The sequence below is a fragment of the Balaenoptera physalus genome, assembly GCF_965194825.1.
Source record: "Balaenoptera physalus genome assembly, chromosome: 8".
Lineage (NCBI taxonomy): Eukaryota > Metazoa > Chordata > Mammalia > Artiodactyla > Balaenopteridae > Balaenoptera > Balaenoptera physalus.
This window is the reverse complement of record NC_138887.1, coordinates 22,427,148-22,442,001: the sequence shown is the minus strand read 5'-3', so window position 1 is coordinate 22,442,001 and position 14,854 is coordinate 22,427,148. Positions and strand designations below refer to the sequence as shown.

At 36.1% G+C, this 14,854-nt stretch overlaps 1 long non-coding RNA gene and 1 pseudogene across 3 annotated transcripts in view; one reads left to right on the top strand and one right to left on the bottom strand.

Annotated features, from left to right (window-relative positions):
* Positions 1-14,854, bottom strand: part of LOC309666309 — a 267,121-nt gene that overhangs the window by 128,506 nt on the left and 123,761 nt on the right. The gene's annotated exons all lie outside the window — the stretch shown is intronic.
* LOC309666274 (dihydrofolate reductase pseudogene) overlaps positions 9,410-14,854 on the top strand; it is a 241,944-nt pseudogene continuing 236,499 nt past the window's right edge. The window contains exon 1 of the transcript XR_014268460.1: positions 9,410-13,552. The product of XR_014268460.1 is annotated as a dihydrofolate reductase pseudogene (transcript). The remainder of the gene's footprint in view (positions 13,553-14,854) is intronic.

Here is a 14,854-nt window from a genome sequence, read left to right as displayed (position 1 = left end):
TGTTTAATATGCTGCTCTGTTCTTATTTGTACCACCGAAATTGTTTTGTGACAGTTCTGACTCATTTTCCTTTGTCTTATCCTGTGGTTCCTGGAGACAGGATGAGAATAAAGTTATCTCTTGGGTAGCTTAAAAAAAAAAAAAAAAAATCTCCTCACATGAACATATCTGATAGACCTAATTTTCTAACCCATTGTTTTCCTATAAACCCTGCAAATCCAAAATTTAAGCCAGTAGAAGCACAATGTTTGAAATTCAGATTAGTACTATCTTTCATTTCTTTGTTTCTTATAAAGTGTCCTTCCAACCCCATTAGTATCATAATTCACATAATCTTTGATGTATATTTCAACACTCTCTGTTTCCTTTTGCCTATAAAAATGTTTCAGCATTAGGTTATGCTCTGCAGCCGATGTCAAACACAGTTATGCCAGCTGGCTTAATCTATTAAATACTACTCAAAAAAGGGAAAAAGTGAATGAATTCCATCTTCGCCTGCATGTAATTGAAAGTTTTGTGAAGTGTTAAAAGAGTGCCACTCACTTTCATTTCTTGATGGTAGTCAAATGCTTTATATAAAATAACAACTAGGAACAAAATCTGCTGTCACTGCTCCATTGCTTACCACAAGTTGACACATACATAGTTACTCTATTTCCTTCAAGAAAAACAGATTTTGTGTTTTTGTGTGTATGACTACTATTCAGTAAATAGATTTAATATCTAAGGTTTTAGACCAACTAAGTGCCAGATTCATAATTTTATCATTTATCTTGTCTTTCCTTCAGCAAATCTTTGCCATACTTGAGGCTTCAGTGACTACCTTGAAGTGGATGACTCCCAACATATACCCTCTGCTCTCACCTCTTTTCCTGAATTTCAGGACTAATATTTACCAGGCATATCTACCTGTACATTAAAAACTCAAAGCACACAAAGTTAAATAAGAAGTCAGCCTAGATTACCCCCTCAACCTCACCTCCTATTTCCATTTAATTACAAAGCTATCATTTCCTCCTAAGATTAAAAAAAGAAGAAAAAAAGAGCTTTCCCACTTCTCTATCTCCATCTTGTACCAACTACTGCCAATTCTTCCTTTAACTAGTGAAATAGCCTCCTTGCTAATTTCTGTGTTCCTAGTCTCATTTATCTTTTTCTAACATCTAAATCTGATCATATCAGTTTCTTGTTGATATTTCTTCAATGACCCCCACTGTTAAATAAAGGATAAAATTAACAATGTAAAGGATTTATTTGCATGGCCTGTAAGATCCCTTAGATTCTTGCCCACTGGTACAATAACAGCCCCATCCACCAAGCTCCTCACTTCTGACACTCCAGCAATGCTAATACGCTTGACTTTATGTCAACACTTCTGCCTCTCTCATGCCTCCATGCCTTATATCTTTGTTCCTTCTCCTTTATATGTCATTCAACATACTTTATTGAAAGCAATAAAAATTGATTCTGGGTCATTCAAGCAGAAAGGGAATTTTTGAAAAGTACATCTAAAACCACAGAAAATCACTGAGAAGTCTGGATAATCAAACTCAAAAAAAAAAAAAAAAAATGGCAGGAACAGAAGGAGTTGACGCCAGAGATTACAATTCAGCTGCTACCTTCATTGGACCAAGGATGGCACCACTATTCCTGGAGTTGGATATTAGCTTCACTGTTACTGCTACTGTCAGGAGGATTTTCCCATTGGTCTGGCGTGTGGGGGAAGGTCTGAATGACCAAGACTAGCCATCTGGTTCATGCTTTATTTGCCAGAGAACTAGGAATGTGAATCTCTCCGGTGGCATTATTTGCTCCTATGTCAAACAGTACAGAATTACCAAAATATAGAAAGAGTATTCAGATGTTAGTGAAACAAACAAACAAAAACCACAATGTGTTAGTTTCCTATTGCTGCTGTAACAAATTACCACAGGCTTAGTGGCTTAAAACAACACCAATTTATTATCCTATAATTTGTGAAGGTTAAAAGTTCCAAATGAGTGTTACTGGTCAAAAGAGTATTACTGGTCAAGGAGTCAGTAGGACTGTGTTCCTTCTGGAGGTTCTAGGGGAGACTGTATTTCCTTCCCATCTCCAGTTTCTAGAGGCTGCCTGATTCCGTGGTTCATGGCTCCACATTACTTCAACCTCTGCTTTTATCATCACATCTCCTTCTCTGGCCCTTTCCTTTTTCTTCTACTTGTGAGAACTAAGTAATCCTACCTATCTCAAGATCCTTACCTTAATCATATATGCAAAGTTCCTTTTACTGTATAAGGTAACATTCACCAGTGTCAGGGGTTAGGAAGTGGACATTTGCGGGGCAGAGGGGACATTAATTCGCCTACCATGAACCAAAACAAAAATAAACATGATTTTTCCTCCATGAAAAGGAGGATTCCTTTCCTCTAGAGGAGGAAATCTGCTAGATCTCCTCAGACAAACTAAGGCATCTTCCTTATAGGCTAAGAGTATATTTTGTACATTTCTATCATTGGTACTCGTAGGCTCTCCCAGTTTAGATTACTAAACTGTGAGTGCCATGAGGGCAAAGGCTGTGCCATCTTCAGCTCTGTGTCTCCAATAATAATCACATTATTTGACAGTAGATATTTTTAAAAATATTAGCTAATTAACAAAGTACTAACCATAGTTAGGACTAAACGTGTTTGTAAATTGAGACCTGTTCTTTGTTTCCTGTTAGAAATGTATTTAACTATATATGGTTTCTAGAGATTGTTGTATCATGGTAAAAAGAGATCAGTGAATTAGTCTGCTCCAAAACCAGTCTTTTTCAAGACGGACAAATATTCACGTTAAATCATATATTCCCCCTCCTTGGGTATTAGCTGAAGATTTATTCCTATCTGCTTTTTCCCTATAGGCACCAAAAATTTCAATGTATCTATAGTAATTAAACATCTTGTGAAGTAATTTAACTTTTCATCTTTGGAAAATAGAGAATAGTCTACAATGTACTATATATTATAAGAAATCCAAGATCTATGATCCTGGAAAAGAATACGAGTTCTCTTACAACTATATTTATTTATAAATACTGTGTTTAAAAAAGAATTGGGTCATGACGTTAAGCAAAAGTCTTAACTTATGACAACTAGATTTCAAAATGTGCTTTTAGGTTTTTTTCCCAACTGCAGGAAAATTTCTCATTTGTATATTATTGGATGCAAAGAAAACAAAATAATATCCTTAGAGATTGCTCTAGGTAAGGCTTATTTCATTCAGAGGTTAACAATATTGATATTATAATGATATCAATATTTATTAATAAATATCTCCATGACTTATAGTTTTCTGTGACAAAAATGATAGTTTTCAATAAAATATTTTGTTAGGTATGTAGCATATTGCATAGACTGCAGAATAACGGAAAGGAATGGCACACACTTGATCAATACCATGAAAATAGAGGAAGTCTGGATAATTTACAGCTAACTAACCATTATTTTTCTGTGCATGTAACTCATCAGCAGCATCAATGGAAAATAACAGGTATTAACGACTGCAGAGCCAGGTACCTACCATCTTATTTCAATAACTAGATTAGATTTTGTAGTTTAGGTTTGCCTCATCATTTCACTTCTTTGCCAGCCTCGTAAGAACAGCCATAAAATGAAAGTGTACTGGTCCCATTAGATGTTTCTGGTAGCAAATAACAGAGTGAGTCACAACGTGAGACATATGGAAAATTTTAAACTCAGCCCCTCCTTGTCTAAACAGTCTATAGATTACAATTGCCTAGTAGGCCAGCAAACAAGCATTATACTTCTACAAATGTAAATTCATAACAAAGTCAATAGATGTTAGTGATTGTAACTGAAGAGAAAATGCAATATAATTACTTTAATTGTAATGGAATAAATTTAATAACCACTAATTTTTGAGAGACAAAACATTTGCAAAAATCATTTTATTTTGTACATGTAAGTAGGGGATGAAAGACTACCCTCCTAGGCTGTATGTCTGGGTCTTTGAAATAAACTGATTACAGGCAGATTAACAAGAGAAAAGGGTATACAAATTTATTAATTTTTAATATTACATGCACAGGGTCATCATGGGGAAAAAAATTGAATACCGAAAAAAAAGGTAAGATTTGAAAGCTTACACAGTTGGTCCTTTCTATCTGCAGGTTTCACATCCGCTGTTGGTTGAATCCATGTATTTGAGCCCGGGGATATGGACCCATGGATAAGGAGGGGAAACTGTGCATTTTACATAAGGGACTTGAGCATTCGTGGAATTTGGTATCTGCAGTGGTCCTGGAGCCAATCTCCCATAATACTGAAACCGAGCAGGACCCTGTGGGGCCTTCCTGGGTACACAAGCTCCTCCGTGTCCCCTGTTTCTTCTTTGTTAAAGAAAAGGCTTTAGTCTCCTAGGCCTTACCTGAGTTCCAGTGAGCAGGTTCAAGTATTTAATTATTTTAACATAGAATCACAGGACTCCTAGTTCCTCCTGAACGGATACAGATAACAGTCTGATGCATATCTTTGAGTTGTTCTGCAGAAACTAAGAACCCTCACCCAGGTGGAGGATGGTGACTACAAGCTGGAGACCCCAGACTGGCTGGAACTAGAGGTTGATGACTGAGATTCCGAAAACATCACCCTGTTACCTCACCACCAACTAATCAGAAGAAGGTCCATGAGCTATCACTCCTCCTAAGACTCTCTCCCCGAATATCGTCTTTAAAAACCCTTGCCTGAAAGCCATTGAGGAGTTCAGGTCTTTTGAGAATGAACTGCCCATTCTCTTGCTTGGCCCTGCAATAAATTTTTCTCTGCTCGAAACTCCAATGTTTCAGTTTGTTTGGCCTCACTGTGCATTAGGCCCAGGGACTTGGGTTTGACAACAATACCAAGGGACTGTTTGTCATCTTAATAGGGGAAGGAGAGGGGAGATGCAGGTCACTTAGGGGAGAGTAAATGATTTTTTAGGAAAGATGAATGGTCCTTAAAAGAATAGATGGGAGGTATAATAGTTTTTTACAAAGTTTTTGGACTTCTAGTCTCCTTTTCTGTGATAAGAATCAATCTACCCTGGTTGATGAAACTCCTGGTGAGAGGATTTATGGCGCTTGAGTTCCTTTTGGAGGATCAGAGAAGGGAGTTCAGAGAAAGTCTCTCCCTGTATTTGCTGTTTTTCAAGTAGCCTCAGCACAAAATAACCAATATACCAAAGCCCCATATTCTGGAGTGGCATGTCCTGAACTCCTTCATTTATCAGTACTTCATTAAATTAGCCCCAAAATTCAGTGTTAATAAATCAAGAAAAACTTCGGCTATGCAGATTAGAAATAGGATTCTCCTATAAACGAAATGGTAAATGTTTTTGAAATTTTTGAATTTGGAAGTTAAATTCTTTAGGAACTCTATTGATAGCTTAGAGAGAGATTACATCTCTTACATTACCTTTATATCCTACGTAAATCTAACTGAGCTGCTTTCATTTTCCTTTATCTCTTCATGCTATTTTAAAAGTGTGTGCTTTTTAATGCCAATATCCTCAAGATGAGATTCATATGTCCTCACAGGAGTGGAAAAAAAAAGACAGAAATCAAGACACAGTTTGTAAAATTGGTAATGTAGTCATTTTTTGACTGGCATTATATAGTACAACAGAGCCATTGTTATGTTTTAAGTAGTGCTTTGTCAGTGATATGACCCACCTGAGTTGCTTTTCTGTCATTCCTGTTATTTTCTCTAGGGATAGTCCATCTAAATCACAAGGAGCTCGTTATTAATATACCTTTGCAAGGACACTTGATAGAGAAAACAGCAGCCTTCTCAAGAGAGCACAATTGTACTCACATTAAGTTAATCTGAAAAGGGTTGAACTTTTCCAAATGAATTATCTGTAGTTAATGGTCCCAAGAAAGCAGAAAATTATCATTTTAGAGAAATCCAGCAAAATGGGTTTTCTTTTATCTTCAAAGAAGATGGGAAGAAAAACTTTACCTGAATGTGGATGTCTAAAGATCTTAATAGTGTGTGTGTGTGTGTGTGTGTGTGTGTGTGTGTGTGTGTGTGTGTGTGTGTGTCTAAGTCCATTGTGCATCTAATTATTTCGCAAAAACTAACTTACTTCCCTTTAGTTTGGGGTGAATTTGTTAACTAACAGTCAGGATACATAGGCATTCAAACTTCACAAATTGCTTCCACAGGCATTATTTTAATTATATCTCACAAACTTCCTGTGAAATGATATTATAATTTCACTTTTACAACAGAGAATCTGATGCTCAAAGATCTTATGGTATCTGGCCAAAATATGAATCTTCTAATGCCATTTCCTTTGTTCTTTTTATGAAAGCTCAGCAAGTCTTACTTGTATTGAGCATATGACATAATGATCTAAATATGAAAGCCTTGGGATTTCTATTGGGATTTCTATTAGATGTTTATCACTTTTTATTAATAAGTATGTGCAGAACAAAAGAACATTCTTTAATTTGAAACAGATGTCAAATTGTGGGTTAAGAAAATTTAAAAGCCTGGTGTCAAATATTCTAAATGCAACAGAAAGAAAAACTTTATTAAAAAGATATTCCCAACTGATAATGTAAACAATTTAGCATAATTTTAGGACAAATATAGTTTCGAGTTCCTAATCTAATAAAGAAAGTAAGGTAGACACTATGGGTTAGCTACACAAAAGCCATTCATAACCAAATTTCCCCTTTTCTTCCTCTAATAAACAGGTTGGAATGGTAAAATGCTCACTTTCCCTGACTGCCTTAGAGGACATAACATGAGAATCAGTTTTGCCCAGGAAATGTGAAAAGTTGCTGAGTAGGAATTCTGGCAAAGTTTTTAAAGGAAAAGATTAAGTCAGTCTCCTTGCCTTTAGCTTTTTGCTTTCCCCCTTTGTCCACCTGGAATGTGATGCAATATCTAGGAGAACAGGATCATTTTATGACCAGTGACAAGAGACACATGTACAGAATGGAAATCAGGGAAATGAAAGGATTTGTCTTTGAATAACTACCTCAGGCTCCTTATTCAGTGGAATAGAAAAAGCTCATAGTTGTTGAGCCTGCCTTTATTTGCAGCCAAACAGAATTTTAACAAATACAAAATGTGTGCCTGAAAATTGGGGTGCTGAACAAACAAAAATGAAAATATTGACTTTGCTAAGTGTAAAAGTAGTAGCACCCTGAGAGGTAAAGTCCTAACAATTTCTGGGAAGCAGGGTATTGATTCTTGCTATACAAAAAAAACATTTGGTGTAACTACAGCCTGCTGTAGTCAACATGCTGACTCAGGTTTCAACTTTAAGGGAAATAATAAGAAAATTTAGAATCTTGACCAGTGCCAATTTCAGCAAATTCCCACAAGAAAGGATGGTTCTTCCAGATTTGATCTGCCAAATTTGCAAATCAAAGAGAGACGCTCTTTGTAGCTGCAATCCGTATTGACTAAGATTACCATAATGTGGAATCTTGTTAAGTGTTGAAAGGACAAATTCAGGTTCAGGATGGGGAAATCAGGAATACAGGGGAGCCTGTGTATTTGAAAAGGTTAAATGTCACAGCCTTACAGGAAACTCAATTGGACCTCTAGTTTTCTCAAGCCTGTAAAAATGGTCTGCCATTCAAATGTTTGGAAGTCGCCGAAAAAATGGAATTAAAGATTTACCTCACTAAAGTCCCCATTTTTAAATTTCGTCAAAGAAATTGCGTTAAACTAAGGGCTAGGAAGATGGAAAGAGCAGAAAGGCAAACACGTAAGAACCAAAACTTTTGAGGTTTAAGGATTAAAAATAGATAATATCTGTAATTACTTTCTCATAGATATGACCAAACACAAATTAACTGAGCAGTTGCTAATTTTAAAGAGAATTAAGGGGCTTCCATGGTGGCACAGTGGTTAAGAATCCATCTGCCAATGCAGCGGACACGGGTTCGAGCCCTGGTCCGGGAAGATCCCACATGCCATGAGCAACTAAGCCCGTGCGCCACAACTACTGAGCCCATGTGCCTAGAGCCCGTGCTCAACAAGAGAAGCCACTGAAATGAGAAGCCCTCGTGCTGCAAGAAAGAGTAGCCCCTGCTTGCTGCAACTGGAGAAAGCCCGTGAGCAGCAATGAAGACCCAATGTAGCCAAAAATAAATAAATAAAATGAATTTTTAAAAAAACACAGAGAGAATTAAATTGCCAATTAATTTCTGACTATAACCTCAAGAGCCAGTGAATGTCCAAAGCTAAGACAAATTCCAGGCCCCTAAACTCAGACCAAGACAAGAGAACTTGAGAAATCTCTGCAGCCCCTAGTAAGGGCATCATCCCCCATGTCCACCTCAGATATCAGCAAGGAAGATGAGCGATAAAGCAGATCTTCTCAAGAACAGAAGCAAAGATAAACTGAGGAATTTTCTCTATCATGAGAGAAAGTTGTCCCTTTTCCTAAAGAGCAGGATTGAATAACAGTTATGGATAAGTTGTTTTTTTTTATTTATCATTCTCCCTTTCTCCAAATGAAATTTTTATTGCAGATATCTCACAGTTCTCTGCCACTGTAAACCGGACGCATGAAAGCAAATTACTTGTCATTTAAGCTTATACGCTATCAGGTCACATCCACATTAGAAAAACTGCATGTCACCCCGATATCATAAACTTGAAACTAGATGCAATAAGTGAATCACACTTTTAGATTGTGTTTCTCATGGAGGAGGTCAGTACATTAACTATGAAATAAGAAATAAGATATTGAGTCGCTAAAAGATTGTGGCAGACAAGGCACGTTAGTTCTCCAAAGGCATTCATAATCCATGTTTGTTTTGCCTTTCCTTACTATAGCAGATACAGCTGCAATCCATGTTGACTCAGCTTCCTCTAATTTGGAATCTTTTAAGTGTTGAAAGGACACACTCAGGTTCAGCATGGGGAAATCAGGAAAACAGAGGGTTTCCCTACTATCTTACCTTGAGAAAGAGTAGTCACGAGATCCCATTCTAGACAATGAGATGTTTGTTGAAGCTAAAGAAGCACTTATTGGAGAGATTTTTTTTATATTATTATTTTCTTAAATTTATATTTTATTTATTTATTTTTGGCTACATTGTCTCTTTGTTGCTGCGTGCGGGCTTTCTCTAGTTGCAGCAAGTGGGGGCTACTCTTTGTTGTGGTGGGCAGGCTTCTCATTGTGGTTGTTTCTCTTGTTGTGGAGCACGGGCTGTAGGCACACGGGCTTCAGTAGTTGTGAAGCGTGGGCTCAGTAGTTGTGGTTCGTGGGCTCTAGAGTGCAGGCTCAGTAGTTGTGGCGCACGGGCTTAGTTGCTTCACAGCATGTGGGATCTTCCCGGACCAGGGCTCGAACCCATGTCCCCTGCATTGGCAGGTGGATTCTTAACGACTGCGCCACCAGGGAAGCCTGAGAGATTTTTATTTTTAAGGGACAGATCTGAAAGTCTTCTTGACTTCTTGACCCTAGCCTTTTCCCTTTGTTTTTTTTCCCTACCTAGAACATGCATTTGATGTCTATAAGTGCAGCAACCATTTCCTGACCACAAGGATGAAAGAGCCATAAGATAAATTTTGATGGAACAGGAATATAGAATAATTTGGGTCTATGATAATATACTTGAAAGATTATACTAGTACAGGATTTCCTTCTCCAGAATTCTTGTTTTATAAGTAAACCTTACAAATACATTGGTTAACTATTATTTAATAGCAAAACTCTTCAAAATTCAGTGACTTATTACTCTTATCTCCATGGGTAAGTCTATATAAGATAGGCTTAGCTGGGGTGGTTTGGCAGGGCGGCTCTGCTCCACATGTCTTTCATTCTTTTTCTGGGACTAGCAGAATAGCCCAAACAAATTCTTACGATGATGGTAGAAGCACAAGAAAGCAAATGATAATCCAAAAGGTCTCTTAAGGTCTAGACTTAAAACTGGCATGTTCCTTCTAATGGCTTGCTATAGCAAGTCACATGGCTGAATCCTAGTCAAAAGGGGGAAATATGTAATAGGGAAGACACTTTGTATTATATTACAAGTTAATCACTAAAGGGATGTTGCTTATAAGCTTAAATTATACATAATAGCCCATCTCTGGGAACCCTGCCTCCCAGGTAATGAGCATTAAGCTAAAATACCTTTGTTTAGCTTACAGCAAACATCCTGACCAGGCCCACCTGTGAATGACTACAGGCAGGAAGAAATTAACACATCCCCGCCAGAGGCTGACTGGAACCAGGAAATGTTTGACTTTACCCCTCCTCTTCTGGTATAAAAGAAGCCTGCATTCTCTCTCAGGCAAGATGGTTTTTTGGGACACAAGTCCACCATTTTCTCTGTTTTCTGGCTTTCCAAATAAAGTCACTATTCCTTGACCCAATAACTTATCTCTCAACTTATTGGCCTGTCATGCAGTGAGCAGTATGAGCTTGGACTCAGTAACAAATAGGCTCTACCCCATTTAGAGTAAAAAACTGCAAAGTCATATAACAAAGGACAATGGATTCAGGAAAAGGTGAGTGAATATTTGCAACAAATAATGCAAGCTACCACAGTTGATATTATTCACATTCTCTATTAGTTGCACACAAATACAAATTTAACTATATCACCTATATGACTGTTGTAAGGGTTAAATTAGCAATGTAGAGCAACCAGTACAATGTTACGAACAAAATATGCAGTGAGTAGTTATTATTATTACCCAGTTGTATCCTCCAACATAATCCAAATTGAAGTCAACAAAGGAACTATCCTAAAATACTAAAACACAACAATCATAACATAGGAGTGATTTTTTACTTTTTGCAAATTATATTTTATGCCATAATTTAATGTATTTTAATTTTAGCAAAGCCAGTAATATAAAACTAAAATAAGACTAGAGAACAAAAATATTGTTGGGCTGCACCCCTCAGACCTACAAGCCCAGTGCCTGCCCAGCTTCAAGACTGAAGAAAGAGCCCAGAGTCAGCAACAGAGACATTAATGGCTAATGGATAGGGGGAGCTTACATGTCTGAAGCAAGGTCTTAGAGCTATACCCCACCATGTGTGGAGGGCAGTGGGGCAGGACATGGTGGCAGTATTCGCTCCTGGGGAAAGGGGAGATTGCCAGTTACAGGGGGAATTGATGTCAGGTTGGCTCATTGGTTATCAGGGAAACTAACAGATGCGCACGCCCCTCATGGCCTTTTTGATAAGAACAATCACTAGCTGGGGCTTGGGGCAAGTACATAGGAAGGTCAGTCATGTGAGTAGGGTGTAGGTGAAGCAGGCACTGGTTGAGCAGGGTGTGTCCAGAGAACAAGAGAACAGCTATCTTGAGTGGCCTGACCATACAAATATATCTCGTGATTTTGAGTTCTTTTGTTATCTGCCTATTTAAACAATAGTTATAAAAACAATAGAATACATTACCATTCATAGAAAATAAATATTGTCTTGATAACCAAACTTACTAACATATAAATACTGCATTCGTGTTTGGAGTTGAATGGTTTACTGACTACGTTTTAAGCCTTCATTAAAAAGAAATTAATTTTTTAAACTATGAAACAATATAAATAAATAAGATGGGTTTTAAAACAAAACATTAAAAATTTGCAAAAATTCTTAGTAAGCCTTTTTCAATATTTGCTAGCTGATATTTCTAAAATTGCAAGTAAAAATTGTATACATGTAATACTAAGCACATATTCCCTGCATTAAGGAACAGATGATAAGAACAGCAGCCATCCAGAAAATAGAATAGTTGCACATAAACTGTCTGACTCTCAGACAATCATTATCCTATTAAATGAATCCAGACTTCCTGAAAACATGATAAATAGTTCATAGAGGAAAGAGTCAGCTGGGTCCTATTTCATCAGAGAAAATCCGGTCAGGTGACTGTTTAACAGATAGCTGTCCAGGCCCTTTTACTAAATTAAACCTAGTTGGATTAGTCTAGAGATGGACGCTATCTCAGTGTCAGTCATCAACACCAAGGCCTCTGCATGTTCTGGGATCCACTTAGGCTGAACTCAGGTTTGTCATTAACACACATTCTCATGACTATAGGAAAACACCCTGTTAGGCCTGAGCAAGAGGGGTCCCTGGCTTGGGTCCTGTGTTTTAGAGGGTCCTCTCCACTCCTCCCCACACTTCCCCTTTCTCCTCTCCTCTCTTGCCTCACACACATACACACACACAAACACACACACACACACAAACTTAAAATTTAATTTAAAAAACACATGAACCAGTCTACCATTTGGGATCCAATGTGCAGCCCTGGCACACAACCAGTAGCTCTAAAGAACTGCTCTCCTAAACTCCTAATTTAACATATACACAGTACTATATATAAAATAGGTAAACAACAAGGACCTACTGTATAGCACAGGGGACTATACTCAATACCTTGTAATAACCTATAATAGAAAAGAATCTGAAAAAGAATATATATATTATATATATATATATATAAAACTGAATCACTTTGCTGTACACTTGAAACTAACACAACATTGTAAATTAACTATACTTCAATAAAAAATTATATATATATATATAAAATGGCAAATTACCCTTCCAAAAAACAAACAAACAAACAAAAACCCTTGCTCTCCTGATAAATGCAAGTACCAAGGAAAAGGAAACACTTCTCCACATCTCCTGCCCTATATCCCAGAAACAGAAGTCAACTGTGTCCAAATGAAGGCTTGTGGTTTGGATTGTTGCTGACATTGAAGAAGGGCACCATTTCAGAGTTCTAGAAGAATTTTATTGGTGGGATACATAGGTATGAGAAAAGACAAACAAATAAACGTACTTCTTTCTATCAGATAGCATAAAACAATACTTTTTGCATAGCGAAATATAATTTCATAGTGATGCCAAACACCCATTTTCTTTTTCTCTTTGTGTCCAAAGCTTAGTTCAGGAAGTACTCAAGAATTATAATGTTTGCAAAACTATACAGAGCAAGAGGAGAAATATTTTGCAAAATTAAACAATTCATATTATTCTCAAATTTATATATCTGTAGATCATGATTAACATAGATGAAGTATGTAACAATTGTTGACATTAACAAATATACCCTAGATATTACTTTAAGGGAGAGCAGAAATCATGTAACTGAGGTGAACTTTATGATAAAACTTTAACTTCTCTGTAATAGTTATTCTGTAATTATAATTTATCATTCATGTGATTCTTTTACAATTTTTGAGTACAATAGGTAAAATTCATGGATAATTTCTGAATCTGTTTTACTTTAAGAAATGTATTAGTAATTCCAATTTAGTGACAACTTCAGCAAAGCAAACTGTCTATAAATTAATATAAATAAAACAGTACCTAAGAAATATGACTCAAAAATTAATTTGGCATTACTATCATAAAAACACAATTTGTGTAAAGGTCATTATGTTAACAACCTAATTTTGCTTGAAATAAAAGCTATGAAATAAATGTCAAATAATTTACATATTACATGTGTCTTGATATTTAGCCAAGTCTGAATCATATGGATATATATATATATATATATATATATATATATATATATATATATGTAATTTTCTTATTAGAAAAGGGACACTTTCCAAGGTAGGGGAAAGAATATATTTTAGGAGTTCTAACCTGATTTATAGCTTTGCAGTAAATAGACACTTACTATGTGGACCTCCCTTTGTATCCTTGTCTTAGATCCAACAGAATTTAGAGGTGGACAGGCCACAGGAGATTTAAATTTGAAAAAGTGGTTTGAAAGTCTTATGAGGAAAATTAATTGTATTTATGATTTGCAAATGATAACACATTGGGGAAAGAAAAGTCGGTGTTTTAAAAAAAAAGAAGATTTATCTTCAATTCTTAACCAATGGCACCTGAGAAGTCTTCTGCTGGTTTGCTTTTCTAAAATAACCAATTATTTCAGTATAAGGTATTTTAATTATTAGCCCATATTTAAAATTTTTTCTTATGGAGTCTGTTATTATTTTTTTTTTATTTTTTATTTTTCACAAGTGACTGATTCTCAAGAAGGGATATTTCCCTTAGGGTGAATTAATGTCATATCAGGCCACGTATTTCCTTTTTCCAGTAACCAACAGATAGGATGCAGTAGGTACTCCCATCCAAAGCACAATTCTTCATTCATCAGTTGGGTTTTTTTTAAATCTAAATTTCTGTTTGCTTTTGCAGCCCACTGAATCTAGCCTAGGAAGACTACTTTAATGGTCTCTTTTCCATTTCACATAAAATTTAGTGATAGTACTAAGTGGACAATTATGGGCTTCCTCATAGGCCTCTCAAAGTAAAAGATATTTTCAGGTTTAGGTCTAACCACTATATCAGGAGAGTGTAAATAGAGAAGAGCAGGGATCCAAAAACTAGCAATGAACGGTGTTAAAAATCACGTGTGAGCAAAAGGTCCATTCAAATGTCAATTAGGCCAAGATCTTTAACTTAACAAAGTATCAAACGTTTGTTGATATTCTATTAAATTATATATGGCAAGCAACTTTTAAGAAACTACCATTTGACTTTTGTTTGGTAGTGGAACTATCAAAAAAACAATACAACACTTACCTGAAAAGACTAAAAAAAATTCTTACTTTTCGCAACTACATATCTGAGAGGGTCTCTTACAATACTTTAACCAAAACATCACATGACAACAGAATGAACAATGAAGTAGATAGGAAATATCAGCTTTCTTAGTATGTATAAAAATCTAGTTATTTAGACAGACATTAATAAGATTTTCAAAAATTTAAATACTGACATTCTTATCTATTTTTTTTTGTTTTGGAAAATAGATACAATTCTCAAAAACATGTTAAACACAGCAAGTTAAAAAGAGTTTCAAGTAGAA